This window comes from Vulpes vulpes, chromosome 15 (assembly GCF_048418805.1).
Source record: "Vulpes vulpes isolate BD-2025 chromosome 15, VulVul3, whole genome shotgun sequence".
In the NCBI taxonomy this organism is placed as follows: domain Eukaryota; kingdom Metazoa; phylum Chordata; class Mammalia; order Carnivora; family Canidae; genus Vulpes; species Vulpes vulpes.
This window is the reverse complement of record NC_132794.1, coordinates 95,338,898-95,357,016: the sequence shown is the minus strand read 5'-3', so window position 1 is coordinate 95,357,016 and position 18,119 is coordinate 95,338,898. Positions and strand designations below refer to the sequence as shown.

At 36.8% G+C, this 18,119-nt stretch overlaps 1 pseudogene; it reads right to left on the bottom strand.

Annotated features, from left to right (window-relative positions):
- Window positions 1-16,395: 16,395 nt before the first annotated feature.
- On the bottom strand, window positions 16,396-16,842 carry LOC112917817 (peptidyl-prolyl cis-trans isomerase NIMA-interacting 4 pseudogene; annotated as a pseudogene).
- Window positions 16,843-18,119: the final 1,277 nt, after the last annotated feature.

The window sequence follows — 18,119 nt, the reverse complement described above, 5'->3', positions numbered from 1 at the left end:
TAGTCAAAACTTGTAAACAAGGCTCCTGAGACCCATTGAATGCAGTTTCAGAATATCTTCAGAAGCTCACCTTTTTTTTTTTAAAGGAATTCACGTTTTTCAGAGTCCTCTAGTAAATTCTCTCCTTTCTTTTCACATTCCAGATATACTTAAATGTTCTCAGTTCCCATTTCAGGTTTACCATGCTACCTTCTCCATTTTTCCAAGGACTCTCTTGTCCCCTGTACCTGGCCAGGGTGACTCCCACACATCCTCTACATTTCAGTTGCTTTGAGGTACATCTCCTGAATACCTTACTCTCTGGAGAGACTGCTTCAGGTACCTGTCTTACTGTGGTCCTGCACCTCTCTGTATTCCTGTCCCTTAGGTCCTATCTCTTAGTGCAAGGGTCACCTGCATTTATTCATTTCTATTTTATTTTCTGATGCAGCTGTTAGTTCTTAATATAGAACAGGATGTACAACAGGTGTTCTGTAATATGTGTGGCATGAATGAATGAAGGAATGGAAGTAGAAAGACACTTATAAGGCTTCATAGTCCAAAAGATATCTTTCTCCATATCCCAACCATCCAAGGTGTTCTATGGCCTCCCTTAGATCGATAGTAGGTAGTCAACAAAAACAAGGACACCATCTCCAAAATGGCTCAGATCACCATTTTGGGTACAGCTTCCTGAACACCTCTACTAAACACTGCTTGTATTAGGTCATTCTTCTGTTCCAATATGTTCATTGTCATCCTGTTTCCAGCCATTTCTATTGCATTTCTTTTCCTTTGGCTGGCATGAATCATCTTCATTATTACAGCCCCTACAGCCCATTCTATAATCCTTTTCTTCTTTTCAGTTCGTACCGTTATAGTCCAAACATTGGAATATTCTACCATCACATCCACGTGTTAATGGTTATTCCCATTTCTTTATATTCTCTATATTCAGATATGATCTTCTATTTGGCATGAGAATTCCCTTCCACCAATTCTAACCCTTCTCACTAACAAGAACCATTGTGAAACTTTCGTAGATCATTTTAACTAAGCAGCTTATTAGAATCATTTTGGATGTTAACAATCCAAAATACCTCTACATCTGGGATCTCAAGTATTATGTTTGTCTGAATTCAGTTTACAAAATTTTTGTTTGACCCATAATATGCTTTTTTAATTTTTATTTTATTATTATTGTATATTTTAGAGAAGGAGAGAGAAGAGGGGCAGGGGGAAGGATAGAGGGAGAGGAAGAGAGAGAAAGAGAGAGAGATAGAGAATTAAGCAGGCTCTACATCCAGTGTGGAGCCAGACATGGGGCTTGATCTCGTGACCCTGATATCATGGCCTGAGAAGAAATCAAAAGTTGGACACTTAACTGACTGAGCTACTCAGGTACCTCATAATATGCTTTTAGAAAAGTGAGATTACCAAACAATAAATAGAAAAGCATTTGCACAAAAGTAACGATTTGGTTTACTAAGGATTCGGGGGTAAGGATCTCTTCAAAAACATCAGGACATCTGGCAGCAGTGGATACGACCAGAGTAATAATCATTTGATGCTGAGATGCCCCTGTCCACTGTTAGATGGCCTGTGACCTTTTCAGTTTCACCTATCCTCGGATAGCCCTTCTTACTCATGGATATTAGTTGCCTCGCCCCTGTGAGAGCTTGAGACACTTATATAGGGTAGTTTGGGGAGTGGTGTAAGAAGAGAATTACCCATTGAGTGAAGGACAATGCTCACTATGAACTTCCAGCATAAGTTTATTTCCCCTGACTTTTTTTCTCTTAAGAGTATTCAGGGGACACTAGTACCAAAAGAATTTATGATCTGTGTTTTGTTTGTACAGAGAATTCACATACCCTTGGTTGCCACTGAGATAACAGGGAGGTACAATCAGAGAGAACTTTCAAAAGGCTTCAAGCTACTGCCTAACAACATATGTTCTCTTAAAAATACAGGAATTTATAAAAATGCCAACTGTTGGAATTTCAATTTTCTGTTATAAATCATTCTCTTTCTTTTAATTTTTTTGACAGCTCAAAGCTAGCACACATAATTATTTCTTGTTAGATACTGAATAGAAAAGCCCAGAAGATATTGGGGGGATGACAGGAGACCCATAAGTAATGAAGGCTTTCCTGCATAATAGCAATATTGTTGTTCATACTATGTGATAATTAGTAGTTATTAGTTACTTTTTTTCCAAAACACAACACAGTTCTGATCTATCTGTGCACAATTTAGAGTGGCTAGAATTCCTTTTTTTTTTTTTTAATTGGAGTTCAATTTGCCAACATATAGCATAACACCCAGTGCTCATCCCATCAAATGCCCCCCTCAGTGCCTATCACCCAGTCACCCCATCCCCCCCACCTCCCTTTCCACCACCCCTTGTTCGTTTCCCAGAGTAGGTGTCTCTCATGTTCTGTCTCCCTCTCTGATATTTCCCACTCATTTTCTCTCCTTCCTCCTATCATCCCTTTCACTATTTTTTATATTCCCCAAATGAGTAAGACCATATAATGTTTGTCCTTCTCCGATTGACTTACTTTACTCAGCATAATACCCTCCAGTTCCATCCACGTGGAAGCAAATGGTGGGTATTTGTCGTTTCTAGTGGCTGAGGAATATTCCATTGTATACATAAACCACATCTTCTTCATCCATTCATCTTTTGATGGACACCGAGGCTCTCTCCACAGTTTGGCTATTGTGGACATTGCTGTTATAAACATCGGGGTGCAGGTGTCCCAGCGTTTCACTGCATCTGTATCTTTGGGGTAAATCCCCAGCAGTGCAATTGCTGGGTCATAGGGTGGCTCTATTTTTAACTCTTTGAGGAACCTCCACACAGTTTTCCAGAGTGGCTGCACCAGTTCACATTCCCACCAACAGTGCAAGAGTGTTCCTCTTTCTCCACATCCTCTCCAACACTTGTTGTTTCCTGCGTTGTTAATTTTCCCCATTCTCACTGGTGTGAGGTGGTATCTCATTGTGGTTTTGATTTGTATTTCCCTGATGGCCAGTGATGCGGAGCATTTTCTCATGTGTGTGTTGGCCATGTCTATGTCTTCCTCTGTGAAATTTCTGTTCATATGTTTTGCCCATTTCTTGATTGGATTGTTTGTTCCTTTGGTGTTGAGTTTATAGAATTCCTTTCATCATATGATTGCTGCAAGTCTTATTTGTGAATACTTCCCAGAGTATTCAGTGGACAGTGAACAGTGGCTCAGTCAAGAGACAAAGAAGGGAAAAAAGAAGCCTCATAAACCTCACAGTTGGAAGATTTAATTTATTCTTGGGGCACCCAGAATCAGGGAAATACATGAGAACTGAGAGGTGGAAGATTTAGACAATAGTACATTGAAGCTTTTTCCAAATACATTAAATCTCTGAATATAGTCTGGATTTCCTTAGGAGTTAGTGAGTTCTCTGTCACAGAGATGATTGAGAAGACAATGGATGGCCATTTGTAGGTGAAAAGGTACTGAAGCATTTAATATAGGTTGGAGTATACCTTCTCATGTTACTTCTAGACCATTCATAGTTGTGTAAGGCAATTCTGCCTCTCAGACTCTAAAAATAAATACATCATATTTACCTAAATTTTAATAGTGGTCTATACAATCTGGTGGGGTTTGGATTACCTTTAATTTCTCAGACTTGCTGAATTTTTCATATAGGCACTTACAATTTCTAAACAGAAAAAAAAAAAATACAAGTCCTAAAGAGAAATCCTCACTGTTTTTGTTGGGTTGCTGAAGGAAGCCAGCACCGCTACTTGAACTTAGAACATCAAAAATAAAACTTCAAATTTTTGGAATAGCTAAATGTTACAAAAAATAGATGAGATAACTAATGCAGCCTCCAAACATAATTTAAATACCAGCTTCATCATCCAGTATGTCCTGGTTATCTCACACAACAACCCAGCTTCGCTCCTTCCAGCATTTTCTATAGCATATCCTTGAGCTACCACCTGCTTAGCTACTTATGACCTAGAATTAATTAGCATCTTCTGTGTATTTATTCTGCCTTCTTAACTAGACTGTAGACTTTGAAAAAGCTTTCCCATGACAGCAATTAGCAGAACACTTAATGGACTTGTACTTATATAATTTAAACGCTTCTAGTGTGTGTATGGCCATTTTCCAAACAAACATGGCCATGTCTTTGTCAGTTTTTTTCATCTTTATAATATAGATCTCATCCAGTTGCAAACAATGCCTAATGACAGATACATTAAAAGGTATTTGCAGAAAGTTTATGCAGATATATTGACATTTTTTTCCAACAAAAGCTTTCTGATGTTAAGTCATCTTTCCATAAGGTGTGTTGTGTGTGTGTGCATGTGTGCGTGTGTGTGTATTTTCCCAATATACAATAATGGAACAACAGCCCCCACACAATAATCAGGAACTTATTTGCATTACCTTTTAGAATTAATTATATTTATTTCTAATTTTCTCTTGCCTCTCTCACGCTAAACAACTAATTTTTGGTTAAGTTTAATGTTCTTTCTGTCTTTGCTATTATTATTTTCTTTTTCACTTTCCCAGAACACACACTAATGAGAAAAGGAGGCATAATGTGTACTTCAAGGGTATATTGGAGATCAGGGTTGTCACTCTTCAGAACTGATGATAGACAGATAGATGATAGATCATAGATAGATAGATGATATATACAAATTTAAGGAATGTTTTATGAATTTATGTTTAGGGGTATAGTCAAAAGATACTTAGAAATGTCATTTGTTTCTATTAAAATATCTTTTTCAAAAAGTATATTTTTTAATAAAAAGTTTTAAATCCAGTCTACTTAACATACAGTGTTACATTAGTTTCAGGTGTAGAATATAGTGATTCAACAGTTCTATACAATACTTAGTCTTCATGGTGTGAGTGCTCTTTCTTAATCCCATTTACCTACCTACCTAGATTTTAAATGAAGGGCATTGTGCTAGACCAGGGTTAATGCTAATATTGGTCTTTCTTGGTGTGCTTACATCTTCATAATCACATTCATTTTGAGATAAAATAATTGAAGTCAATAAAGCTCATCCAAATTTTTTTTGAGAAAATGTAAGTGAGGTATTACAATGGAATCTAGTGGTACAATTCAGTATAGCCAAGTTTCCACCTTCACCCCAGTAGCACTTAGGTAATGACTGACCAGTGTAGGCACAAATGCCCAGTACTTGCTTCAAAGCTGGACTATGCTTATGGTATAATTTATACTTCAGAGCTTCCCAAGGGATCAGCCTAAGGCTAGACCTCATCTGAACCCATATATTTGCTGTTTCTTCCCCTTCTCTAATCTGCTTCCCTCCCTCACAGATATCTCTAGGGAGCAGTCCTTTGATAAATCGCTTGTACACAAAACCCTATTTTGGGCTCTTCTTCCAAGAAATAAAACCTAAGACAAATAACATTAAAATTAGATTGAAAAACTGAACTCTGTTTCTTGACAATCAATCTTTGATAATAACATCCATAGTAGATAAGCATGTTTAGGATAGTCATAATGGAGAGATAATTGAGATTTTTACTTTGGACCGGTGTCTCTCAACCAGAGCAATTTTACCCAACAAGGAACATTTGGCAATGTCTGGAAACATTTTTATTTATGAGAAGTGGGGTGAGGGGAAGGATGCCACTAGCATCTAGTGCACAGAAGTGAGAAATGCTGCTAGATATTCTGCACAGCACATGACATCCTCTTCCAACAAAGAATATTGGGCTCAAAATATCAATAGTATTACTATTCAGAAACCCTGCTATAGATCCAACACACTTTTTAATCCTGTGCACCTGCCTGTGTGCATGTGAATGTGTCTATATAGCCTTTAAGTTACACTACAAATCTAAAGAGAGTGTATCCATTTTTGCTTCCCTTACATCATGGGTTTTTATTAAAGCCCTACAATTTAGAAGTACAAAAAAATCTACCCAGACATAGCTTGGGATGCATTCAAAAAATATATAGGGAAATGTGATTGACCAAGTCAAATTTTCTTTTTGAGCAGATACTTAATTTTCTTCACGGAGATAATTGCTACTTTCCTCTTGCTTTGCATTTCCCATCCTGTGTGAAAAAAAGGATTAACTCATATCTAGCCTGCTTTGAATCCTGTACCTATAAGACAATTATCTGGATGTAGGTTTTGTATTGTTTTTATTTGCAGGGCACAATGAAGTTAGGCTATTTTGTTATAAATGTACTTATGTAACTATTATGTATTTATGCATATATATAAATATGCCCACTTATACATATGTGCTTATTTTCTATGATTATGGTCATTAACATTAAAAGTCTTAAATAATTTGAATCCTTTCTTTTGCCAAGAGGAAACTGAATTAAGTTTGAAATTCTATTTTGTGATTTCAGAACTGGCACCCTCCTTTTATATACCCTTAGTATGCCAGGGCATATAGACCTCATGCCCAAAAAGCAACAGTGAATGTGATTTCTGCCACCATAATTCTGGTCCGTGACCAAGCCCATTCTCATTGTGTTTAAAATATATCCTTCAGCTCATCCCATGCAAGGGTGGTTTGAAAGGGCTGGCTCTTCTTTGTGTTGGTTCTGAATCCATCTGGCACTCCAATGTAATGGATTCCTTAGATTATCTGAATGCCAACTGATAAAGGAGGTGCTGGTGGACCCGCAGCTAACAGCTACCCCATGGCTTTTAGTGGGGCTGCACAGAATCCAGTAAAGACTTGGCTTGTGGGAAACGGGGAACTGCAGATGCAGCTTACGCAAAGTCAATTTATAAAAATCCAAGTTTACACAAATGCTGAATAATGGACAGATTATAGAAAATAATTCTTCCTTTTGTGGATTTAATGATAGAGTTCCTTTAAATTGCATTATCCAAGTACATTTACAATATAACTTCATTTTTTGAAAGAAATCATACAGAATATTCCAGGAAATGGTTCCTTTTCTGCACTAAAATTATAAATCATAGAAAGTGTTGAGAGAGACCTTATTGATCATGCAGCTTAAATTTTAACATTTTAACTGTGGAGAGAAGTACTCAAAGAGGTTCAGTACTAAACAGTCCAGATGCCTTCAACCTCATGGAAACTTTGATTTAATAGCATCTGTTTTATAAAGTGGTCACACACATCAAGGGGCTTGGCCTGAGCTAATGCTGACTTTCCTGTGCAGAACTTTTCTTCCTCTGGTGAATTTACACAGCCATTGTTGACTCTGGGAATCACGACTCCCTAAGGGCTCTTTCACAACTCTTGAGTCTGTTATTACCTTCAATGCCACAATTATCAGCCTTTCTAGGGAGATAATCAATCAACTTGATGGTTCAATAAGTGCTTGTTAAATTGCACTGCACCAAGTTTGTTCACCCATCCATCCACCTGTGCTAGACTCTGGGGAGCATGGTGAAAAAATATAGAGGTTTAAGTAGATCAGAAACTCTCTTGATGAGTTTTTGTGTCACAATTATAATGCAAAAGCTAGCTATGGCCACAGAACTCCAAAACACTGCCTTTATCTGCTCTCTGAAGCTTGAAGTTCTTTAAACAGTAATGAGCATCCTTGAGAGGCAACAAGTTTTTAGGAAAACCAAGTTGTTTAAGCATGTAACTGTAATGGAGACTGAGGGTTGACTCAAGTACCAGGATAAATTGCTGGTTACACATCCATTGTTCTGGGCCTCAATTGTGCTTGTCTGCAATACAGCTCTTTTTCTTTCTAGCAATAGATCCAGTCTACTTGGTTATGGTGGTTGGCCAGAACCTAGTCTAAGCCAAATTGAATATCTCTACCCTTGGACCATATTGATTGATTAAAAATCAGCTCATTATACATGTGGTACCAGCTCAGGCATTCTCTAAAACTTTTACATTGGAATCTGGGATTTTTCTCTGAGCCTGGAGGCACCAGTGGCTCTGCTTCTTGCCAAAAGAAGGAAACAAAATTCCTAATCTCCAAGAAATAGAAAGAGCTTCCATTCATGAGAAAGTCTATGTCTAGAAATGATTAAGGATGATCAAGTGGTTAAAAATACACATTTTAAAACCAGTCTGCCTCATTTCAAATCCATAGTTCTCCATGAATTCTGAGACCTCGAGAATGTTATGTATCTTCTCTTTAGCTCAGTATGACTCTAGGTGTGATGAGGATACAGTATCCACCTCATAGGACTGTGGTAGATCAAAGATGGCCTCAAATTCTTTGATATTCCTCTCACTGAGAATTGGTAAGACTCTGTGATTGTTTTAGAATCCAGAAAAAGTAGCATTGCACCAATTTTGTGGCTCAGGCCTTAAGAATCTAGCAACTTCCACCTTGTCTCTCTTGTAACATTCCCTTTCATACTACTGAGCTACCTTGTAAGAAATTCAACATCTTACTGGAGACATCATGCAGAAAAGTTCTGAAATTGTGTGGAAAGTAAAGGGGACCCCACTGAGTCCAGTTCATCACCAAGTGAATGTTCATGGAACCATATTGGATACTCCAGATTAGCCCTGTCTTAGTGGACATGCCTTACGGAGCCATGACCTACCTGAATTCCTGACCCCTACACACTCAAAATATAATAACATGGTTGTTGTTTTTAGCTCCCAAGATGACCAAAACAATAATTTTAAGATTAAACAAAGCTCTATGAATAATGCCTGCCAATAGCAATGTTTGATAAACTAATTATCATTGCCATGGTTCTGATCTGTTCTGAATTCGATTAATTCACTCCTTAGTAGTTAGCTATTCTTTTTTTTAAAAAAATCCCCCTATTTATCTGTAATCAATTTAGAGTTAGGGTCTTATCGCTTGTGTTCAAGTGGGTTCCTACTAATTCAGTATTTAAGATTCCTGAAATTCTCATTCTATGTGGATGATCCATCACACAAGTTACACAGAGATAAATAATTTTTCACTTTTGTTCTTTTTAAATCACTATTTTTTCTGTTACTGGCTACAAATCTGTGACTTCATAATAAAACCAAACATAAAAACAAACTACCCCCCCCACCTTACAAGGTCATAAGTTCTGCCTTTTACTTTTGTCTTATTTTTTTCCCATTAGTATATAATTTGTGGGAAACAGAACTGTCCATGTTATCAAGTATGTCGATGAAGACTACATCTTTCACATTCCTCTGTACCAAAACAATGAAACAGAGAAAGAGAAAAAGAGGAAGAAAATAGTAATTTGCTCAATGGAGAACAGATAGTAGTGATGGTGGTAAGCTGATGGAACCGAATAGTAGTCCTTAAGATTTTGAGGAAATTGAGTAAAGTGAGGTTATACACACCTATTATTAGCAGATCTCAGATCTTATCCGTGTTCATAAGCAAGAGTAGCAGGGAGAGAGGAGATTTTATCCTACGTTTTTAGAGGAATTAAATGCTGTATTTTTCTGGGTGGGTTTTTGACAAATGTTTTCTTAAAAATGCATCAACTTGTTTGCTTTGGTTTGTTGTCTTTTCTAAGTGAATCTGAGAGATTGGGGTGAGAAGTGGGGCCATGGGGAAAAGGGAAGGTATAAGAGCTGTACTGATTGATTGAGAGTGATTCAGGCCAGAGACTGGCAAAAAAAAAAAAAAAAAAAAAATATATATATATATATATATATATACTGTCTTTATGTGCCATTTAAACCCATTTAAACCCATATAAAATGGATATTCTTCATGATAGGCACAAAAACTCCTGGTTCTCTGCTAGGCACATGTTTATGTATCTTGTGAAGGAGGGGACTCTACCATCCTCCCATTTAACCCTATTACTTGTTCACTGGATCATGAAAGCTCTTTCACGGAAATAAGTAATTTTTAGAGGAAGAAGGAGATGTATATTAGACATGAATAGTTGTCTAGATAGCATCATTTCCCCATTCTTCCTTCTTAACAAAGTCCCTTAGGTAGCCTGTGTGCCTGGAGGAAGATGATCTCATTCAGAATTCTCAGGGTAGAGCTGATTGGCAGAAAGGAAGGTAATACTTTTAAAACAGTGCTTTTCTAGAATGGGGCATCTGACTTGGTCCAATAAGGCTGGAAGAAAGATCATTTACTCCATAATGATGAAAAATGATGTTTAATTTTAAACTTTTAGCTGCCTGATGGGAATAAACAAATAGGTAATCCAAATTATTACAGGCAACTATTTTTCCATAAGTGCAACTATCCCAATGTTTAAGCCAGTAGTGTAATTGGAAGAACAAAGAAACAGAACCCTAATAACACTAGTGAGCTGTAGAATTCACATACCCAAATCCTTCCCTGATACAGGACTTATTATACTTAAAATGTCATTTCCATAATCTTTAAGGCAGTCAAAGAAGGTGCTTCTGATACTTACAAACCAAAATCTTCCTAAATTCAGAAGGAAATGACATTGGAACATTAAGAAATCATTCCTTATTTCCTGCAATTAAATTTATATAAAGAAGGGAAAGTGAAAGAACATGTAAGGACTCAGGATGACAAAAGACAGGACAGAAAAAGGAAATCTGTAAAGTCACAGAAAGTGGAGACTGGCTGAGCTCAAAGAAAACCTCCGTAAATTCACAATTTCCCCACAAGCTGTTTTAAAACTAGCTAACTCTAGACTAGAGGGCTGCTGCTTTTATTCTGTAATAATTTCTTAAATCCCTATCATGCACTTAGAGTAGTCAAAATTATAGAGACAGAAAGTAGGATGGTGGTTGCCAGGAGCTGAGAGGAAATGGAGGGCAAGGAAGTTAGTGTTTAATGGGTGTAGAGTTACAGTTGTATGAGACAAAAAGAGTTCTGGAGAATGAAGGTGGTGATGGTTGTACAACATAACAAATGTATTTAATACCACTGACTGCACAGTTAGAGATGGTTAAACTTGTAAATATTATGTTTTGTGTATTTTACCACAATAAAAAAGTATAAGAAAAAAATCCACACCATGTATTAAGCCAATAGAAATACAAAAGATACATACTTAGCTGTCAAGAAATTTTCAATATTAAAAAGTCCATAATAACCTCTAAATTTTTTATAGTTTCTTCTACTTACATTATTTCATTTAATGCTTAGAATAACATTGTGGGCATGTATATATTTCCCCATTTTATAGTCAGTGACTCAGTTTCTATAGTCATATAAAAAGGAATCTGTGAAGTTACGGTTTCAATCCACCTTGTTTTTTACACTGCACTACCATCTTTGGATATTAAGATTCTCTATCACATTGGGTATTGTAATCCATTTTGTAGAGGAAATTTCTGGGCAATACAGTAATAACAGTACTCCCCCAAGACCCAACACTTTGATACCAAGAAAGAAAATGATATTTTGGTATGACCACATTGTTTGTTAGATGGAGGGGTATAATCCAACATATGATCAGCAGTCACAGAACTGGAAGAGAGAAAATGGTCCAAATTGTGATTGAATCCATTAGCTTCAGATTCTAAGGACAGTACTACACCAGAACTAGCATCTTAGTGCCGGGAAAGGGACCAGACCAAATCCTTTGCTTTATCATGGTGTCCTATCTTTTCTCAGAGGAGAAGTAAAAGACACAATTTTGAATCACAATTCCTGAGAGTTATTAGTGCACTAAGTATCAGTGAATGAGCTCTGCTGGTTGCAAATAAGACTGACAGGAAGCTGTACTAATTGCAGCACAATTAGCTAAATAATGGAGGAAAGGCAAGGTAATGAGTTGGAGAATGAAGAAAAGAGTAGGCAAAGGTACCATGGATCATTATTAGTGGATCATTTGTGTTTTTTTTTTTTTTTTTTTGCATGGTTCCATTTACCTGTCATGCCCCATCTAAGACTTTTTTATAGTTGACAATTGCCCATAGGTTAATATTTAAGCAATATAACATGTGATATATAATCTCTTATAATCTGGCGCATATCAAACCCGTCTCTTCTTATCATCTCCTTCTAGCATTATATGTAGTTCCCTACATTTATCAGATCTCTTATATCTTTAAGTTTTCATTAATTACTATTTTTTCTGGCTGGAACATTCTCTTTACATCTCTTGGAAATATTAACTATTAAAATGCTTCAAATTCTTATCATTCAGATAACAGTAAATAATCCACTTCTAGATTTACCTGCTGTCAACATTATTGAAGCTCTTTTAAATATTCTATTCATACTTTTTTTTAAAATTTCTTGTCCATATGGGCAATTCCTGAAGATAGCACTATGTGTTGCTCACTGTTTCATTCCCAGTACCTGATTTGTCATAGTTATTAAATATTTGTTGGATAAATTCTGAATGACTTTATACAGTCCTCTAAATATTTATGCATTTACTTTCTCATGAATAACTTGGCTGTCAGAAAGGACAGAGTTTTCTGCACCGGTTTAAGTTAGAGCTCATATAATTCAAGGAATATTTTTGTATTATAAGTCTATGATTCAGTGTGTTACTAATAAAAAATTAAATTGCATGCACCTTATTGTTAGAGATGGCAGAATGAATACATATATTTCTATTTAATCCATTCCCTAAGCCACATAAAGATGACAGAAATGTTTTAAAGCATGAAATACTATGGAATAAAACAATGGGGGATAAGACAATAAAAAGATTTCAGAACATGGAAACAAATGGAAAAGTGAAAACTGACTTAGCAGATCCCAGAAATCTGAATTCTGTGCTTAAAGTGAGAAAACCAAGAAGAAGCCTTATGTATAAACCCCTAAAAGACTTAGGACTTGGGGAAAACAAATAACTTAGAAGTGGGGTTTAGCATGGGAATAAGTGTCTTGTCTGAAGATCTCATTAGGAAAGAGTAAAATCCATAGATAATCTACCTCATTCTGTGTAGTGACATGGCTGATGAGTTGATGGCTAGAAGTCTATTTTCTACAGCGGGCGAAGTAGGTAGTGTTTTCATTTGGGATTCCAGACACATTTGAATGAAAAAATTCATTTCTGGAAAAATTTTAAAAGAGGAAGAGAGAGAAAATAAGTGAAAGTTTCACAGTAAATGTTGAATGTCTTTTCCAGTTTTCTCCTATATGATTCCCAGAAAAGTAGCAGCCAGTTTATACCCACCAAATGGGAACACTGAAGCAATTCTTGGGGATCTGACCAACTGGAGCTAAAAGACTGAAAAATATTGACATTAATGATTCTCAAAAAAACAGCCAATTCAGATATGCTAGAGTTAGGATCATACTGAATAGCTCCAATCAAATACACAGGGTTTCTGATCAACTCTATTCAAGCAAAGACAAGGCTTACTAGACATTTGAAACAAGCATTGGCTATGGAAAACAGATAGCAAAGCTAAATGAACAAGTAACTCTTCTCCATTTTAGTTTCTTTAGTTTATTACTGTCCCTAGTTTCTCTATTAATATTCTCAAAAAGATAAGTAGCTATATTGCATCTGTGCAACAAGAACAGAAAGCTACCTAAAGGAACATGCATAGGATGTACATGAGATCTTAATGATAGAAAAAAAATAGAACATTTAGAACATAAAGTAAGGAAATAACCTTAATAAAGGAGAGCAAAGCAGAAGAAAAGTGACAAAGAATAGAAGGTAAATGATTCAGAAACTGCAATGTCTGAATAAAAAGTAGTCCAGAAAAAAGAGAGAAAAGAAAATAGAGGGATGATATCATCAAAAATGTAAACATTTTTTTTCTAGAACTGAGAGGCATGAATATCTAGGAAAAAAAGACACCAAAGAACATTACTGAGAATTTGAAAACATGAGTGATAAAAACAAAGTTCTAGAAGCTTCCAGATAAAGAGAAAAAAATATTTACATAAAAATTATGAATAATAATGGCTTGGAATTTCTCTCAAATTAGCAACTTCAGCTGTTAGAATGGGATAGAAAAATGTCTTCAAAATTCTGAGAATTTTTTTCAAAAGAACTGTATATTCAGATTGTCAAGATACTTTCAGTTATGCCCCCCCCCCCAAAAAAAAAGTTACCTGCTATACACTCTGTCAGGAAGTTACTGGAAAAATCTTATACTAATCTGAGGGAGAAAACTGAGAAAGACCAAATGTAATGTAGAAAATAGAAGAGTCAGCAAAAGAGGTAAAACATCTCCCTATAATGTTAAGGAGTTTGCACAATGACATTTGTTGACTAGATTTAGCTATTTTTTTTAGAATGGAAATGGCTGGAAGGGAGATTTTTCTTTAAGAAAATGAAATTCATAAAAATTTAATTTCATTGCAGGTATTGAGAAACAATTAGCTCAGCTAGTAAAGAATTTGGGATTGGATTACTGATTTCCTCTTATACAGGAAAGGAAACCAGCCATATCAAATACTACATGTCTCATTTATGAGCAGTGTTAACATGGTAAGAATAATTTAAATAATAAACATTGACCGATTTTCATTTTACAACTATGTCAGAAGGATGTTGGGGCAGGGATAGTCAGGATAGTGATGAAATAAGTACATTATTATCTTAGTCTACAGGCAATTTTTTTAAAAGAACTAACAGTATAAGCTATACTTAGAGATTTTTTTTCCTCGTATGTTGGTAATGACTCTTCTGTGTATTCGATCAGGAAGAAACTCTGCATTCTTCAACTTGATCTCTCAGCAATGTTTAGCACTCTCTGAGTCAGTCAAGGAGCATAGAGGAACACCTATGGGAAATTCTGAAGGAATATGGCAAGTGTGAGAAAGTCATATCTTTTCTGTCCCAACTGGAGTGATAGAATTCAGTCACATGGCCATTTCTAATTGCCTCAGAGGTTGAAGCCTAGCTGTGTATCAAGGAAAAATAGGAAACAAATTTTGGTGAACAGTTAGTATTTCTGTCACAATTTGTGAAACTATTTGATTCTTTAAGTCCATGTACAGCCTACTGTTTCAGCTATGATATTTTTCTAAAACGATAAGTAGACCAGAAGGAGTCTGGCATTGTTTTAATTATAAAATTTCATGGAAGTTACAAAGTACTTCTTGTCTGGAGTAACTTTGTTCCGTGCTTCCTATAGGGGAAAGTCAATGGTCTTTCCTAAGAAGACAAGCTATAAATTAAACAACCTAATCCTAAAATAAAGGCCGAGAAGGTGGAATTATCTCTATTTTACATAGGGAACAACTGGACTCTTGAGTAACTGACAGACACAAAATTGGTCATTTACTCATTCACTTCTCTGATATTTATTAGAGCGTCTACCATAGGCCAGTCATCATCTATGTGCAACAGATATGGCAGCAAACAATCCAGACAAGCTTTCTGCTCAGATGAAATGTTAATCCTAGAGAGGTTGTCCAGTGGCAGAATGAAGATCCTAATTCAGGTCTTCATTCTGGAAGTTCAAAAGATCTCCACCAACTCCTGCGGTGCTTCTTTGGCTCATACATTTCCTATATCGTATCTCATCAGTTGCACTGAAATAAATTCTCTGCAGCTATACAATCAGAGGGAGCTTCTCCTATTTACACAGTCAACAAAAGATGCAAATTCTCTTTGGGAGAATTTCTGTGAGTCAAAATCACACCCCTTTTTTCCCCTTACCAGCTTTTGACAGATGCTTCACACCAGTGAGAAAAGAAAGACATGCACATTCTCTTTCTGGACCTCCATTGCTTTCTTCCAGCAATTACAGAGGCACTTGTGACAGGCATTTTTTTTTCTGGCTGCCTCTAAGACATGTTAGGCATGTTCTTCTATTCAAAAAGACCTGGGATAGTCTAGTTTCCTGTTATGATGTCTGTAACATATTTACCTAGCTGCTTGAAAAATCACCAATTGTTTCTGTTTACTTCATTTGGGAAAACATCACCCTCCAACATCCCTACTTGCACTTACATGGTGTATGCTTAGTGTATTAGTTAGTGTTAAGTTTAGTGAAAGAGAATCTTTACAGAAGAGTTCTAAACTTGCACTGAACATAAGAACAGTTACAAGAAACACAAAAATTCTAGAAGAGCTGTCCTTAGGGGATAATCATTTAACTCATAGTTCAAAGCAGGATAATTTGAGAATGAGAGATGATGCTGTTAATGTCAGTGATATTGAGATCACAAATATAAATAGTATCTTGGACCAAAAGGAAATGTGAGCATTCAAGAGTAATTTCACTTTCTTTATCCATTGATGAATGAATGGGTAAACAATATGCGGTACATACGTCAATAGAATATTACTTAACCTTAAAAAGGAAGAAAATTCTGATACATGCCACAGCATTATGCCAAGTGAAATAAATCCGTCACAGAAGGGTAAATGCTATGTGATCCCATTCACACGAGATATCTAGGGTGGTCAAATTCATAGAAGCAGGGAGAAAAATATGATGGTTGCCAGGCACTGAGAGGAGGGGGAAATATGGACTTAATGTTCAATGAATATAGAGTCTAAGTTTAAAAAGATAAAAATGTTCTGTAGATAGATGGTTGTGATGGTTACACATGTAAATTTATTTCTTTTTTTTCAGTCTTTCATACCGTTTTATTTTCTCCCTTCAACCATAATAATATGGTATCCAAATTTTGTCCTGATTGGAGGGTCGGTAAACACAGGCTTATCTGGCCCACTTACAGGCAAGGCAAATGCTGCTTCTTGAAATGGTCCCACCATGGAACCTCTGGTCATCCAACCCCAGTTGCCCCCTTGCCTGGCTTCATCTTCACTATACTGTGTGGCCACTTCATTGAATCTCATTCCAGACTTTAACTTTTCCATGGCTTCCATGATTTTCCCATTTTTTCACACAGAATGTGTCTAACCTTTATTGTATTACCACCACCTTTGGGACCCTGGGCCTTCTTATCAGAACTGTCACTCCCGGAGGCGGCTCCCCCTTTCCCCCCTTTCCTGGAACCGCTCTTTCCCTTGGGCGGCATCTCTGAAAACTGCGACCGAACCCTCAATGGCTTCCTTCGCCGCACAACTCCCTGTAAATTTATTTCATGTCACTGAACTATATACTTAAAGGTGGTTAAAATGATACATTTTATGTTACATATATTTCACCACAATAAAAAAAATGATTGACTTCACTTTTCTATTGGGAAAATGTTAAAACTAGGACCTTCATCCCAGGCATTAAGAGTCATAGAAGTTAGGGTGTGGTTGAATTACCCAGTGTTCCCCTCTGTTATCATCATTTGAAGGACAACATGAAAAATCCAATGGAGATCTACTCCTGGCAAAGCTGGTCAGAGAACTCAGACAGCCTTCTCACCTCCCTCCTCAACCTAGACTTGAGTACAGACCAAATATTAGTGACCATGGCAGGCAAAAAATCTGTAACTAAGACAGCAGATTTGCTGGCTGCTCCAAAGCAAACTCTTTGGTTTGGCTGCTGGCTCCCCCAAAGCAAACTCTGCTTGATTTGCTTATTAAAGGAAGCAAGGTGTACTCTCTCTTCCTGAGAGTCAGAGGCCCAAAAAGCCAAGAGGGAAAAGATCTAGGAGATCAAGAGGAAGCTGATCTTACACCATGTAGGTTTCAGATAGTGGCCCAATCTGCCTTTCTATTAATGCCTCACAGATGTCAGGTTCTTCCCAGGCTCAACAATCACCCCAGAAGCCCCCATATGCTATATAGCTATATCAGGTGAAGAGGAAAACATAAAGGGGTGAAAGAGAACTGAAAACAGATTCCTCTCCAACAAAAAACACTTTTAACCTTTGCTTTTCCTGTAGCCTCTTAGACACACAACAAAAACATTTTCCATCCCTTTAACATCCAACATTGGGAAGTATTACATTTTCTTCTTCACCTTGTGGCCCATCATTTTCTATGCATGCCATTCTATTACCCATTTACTCCTGAGGTGGCACACAAAAGAAAGCACCATTTGGAGTGCACATCACAAAGAGGGAGGGGGGCATGGTCCTTAGATGCAAGGTGAACTGTTCTGGCACTGTGTCAATCCTGCAATCTACTTACCTTTCTCCTGACCTGCACTGATTAACTGATTCATATATCTATGACCTCTAATCCTTCAGCCCCAACTTTAGAGCAAGCTAAAGTTGGGGCTGAACACAATGGTGTTAACTTCTGATTCCTGTTTTCCATAAGAATCCATGCCACCACAGCTTGGGGGTTCCATAAATGCCAGTGCTCCTGAGAATGTCCAGGTTCCTGCCCCAAGGGATCCTATTCTATAATAACAATCTATAGATTCTGGAACAGCTGGTGTCAGGAA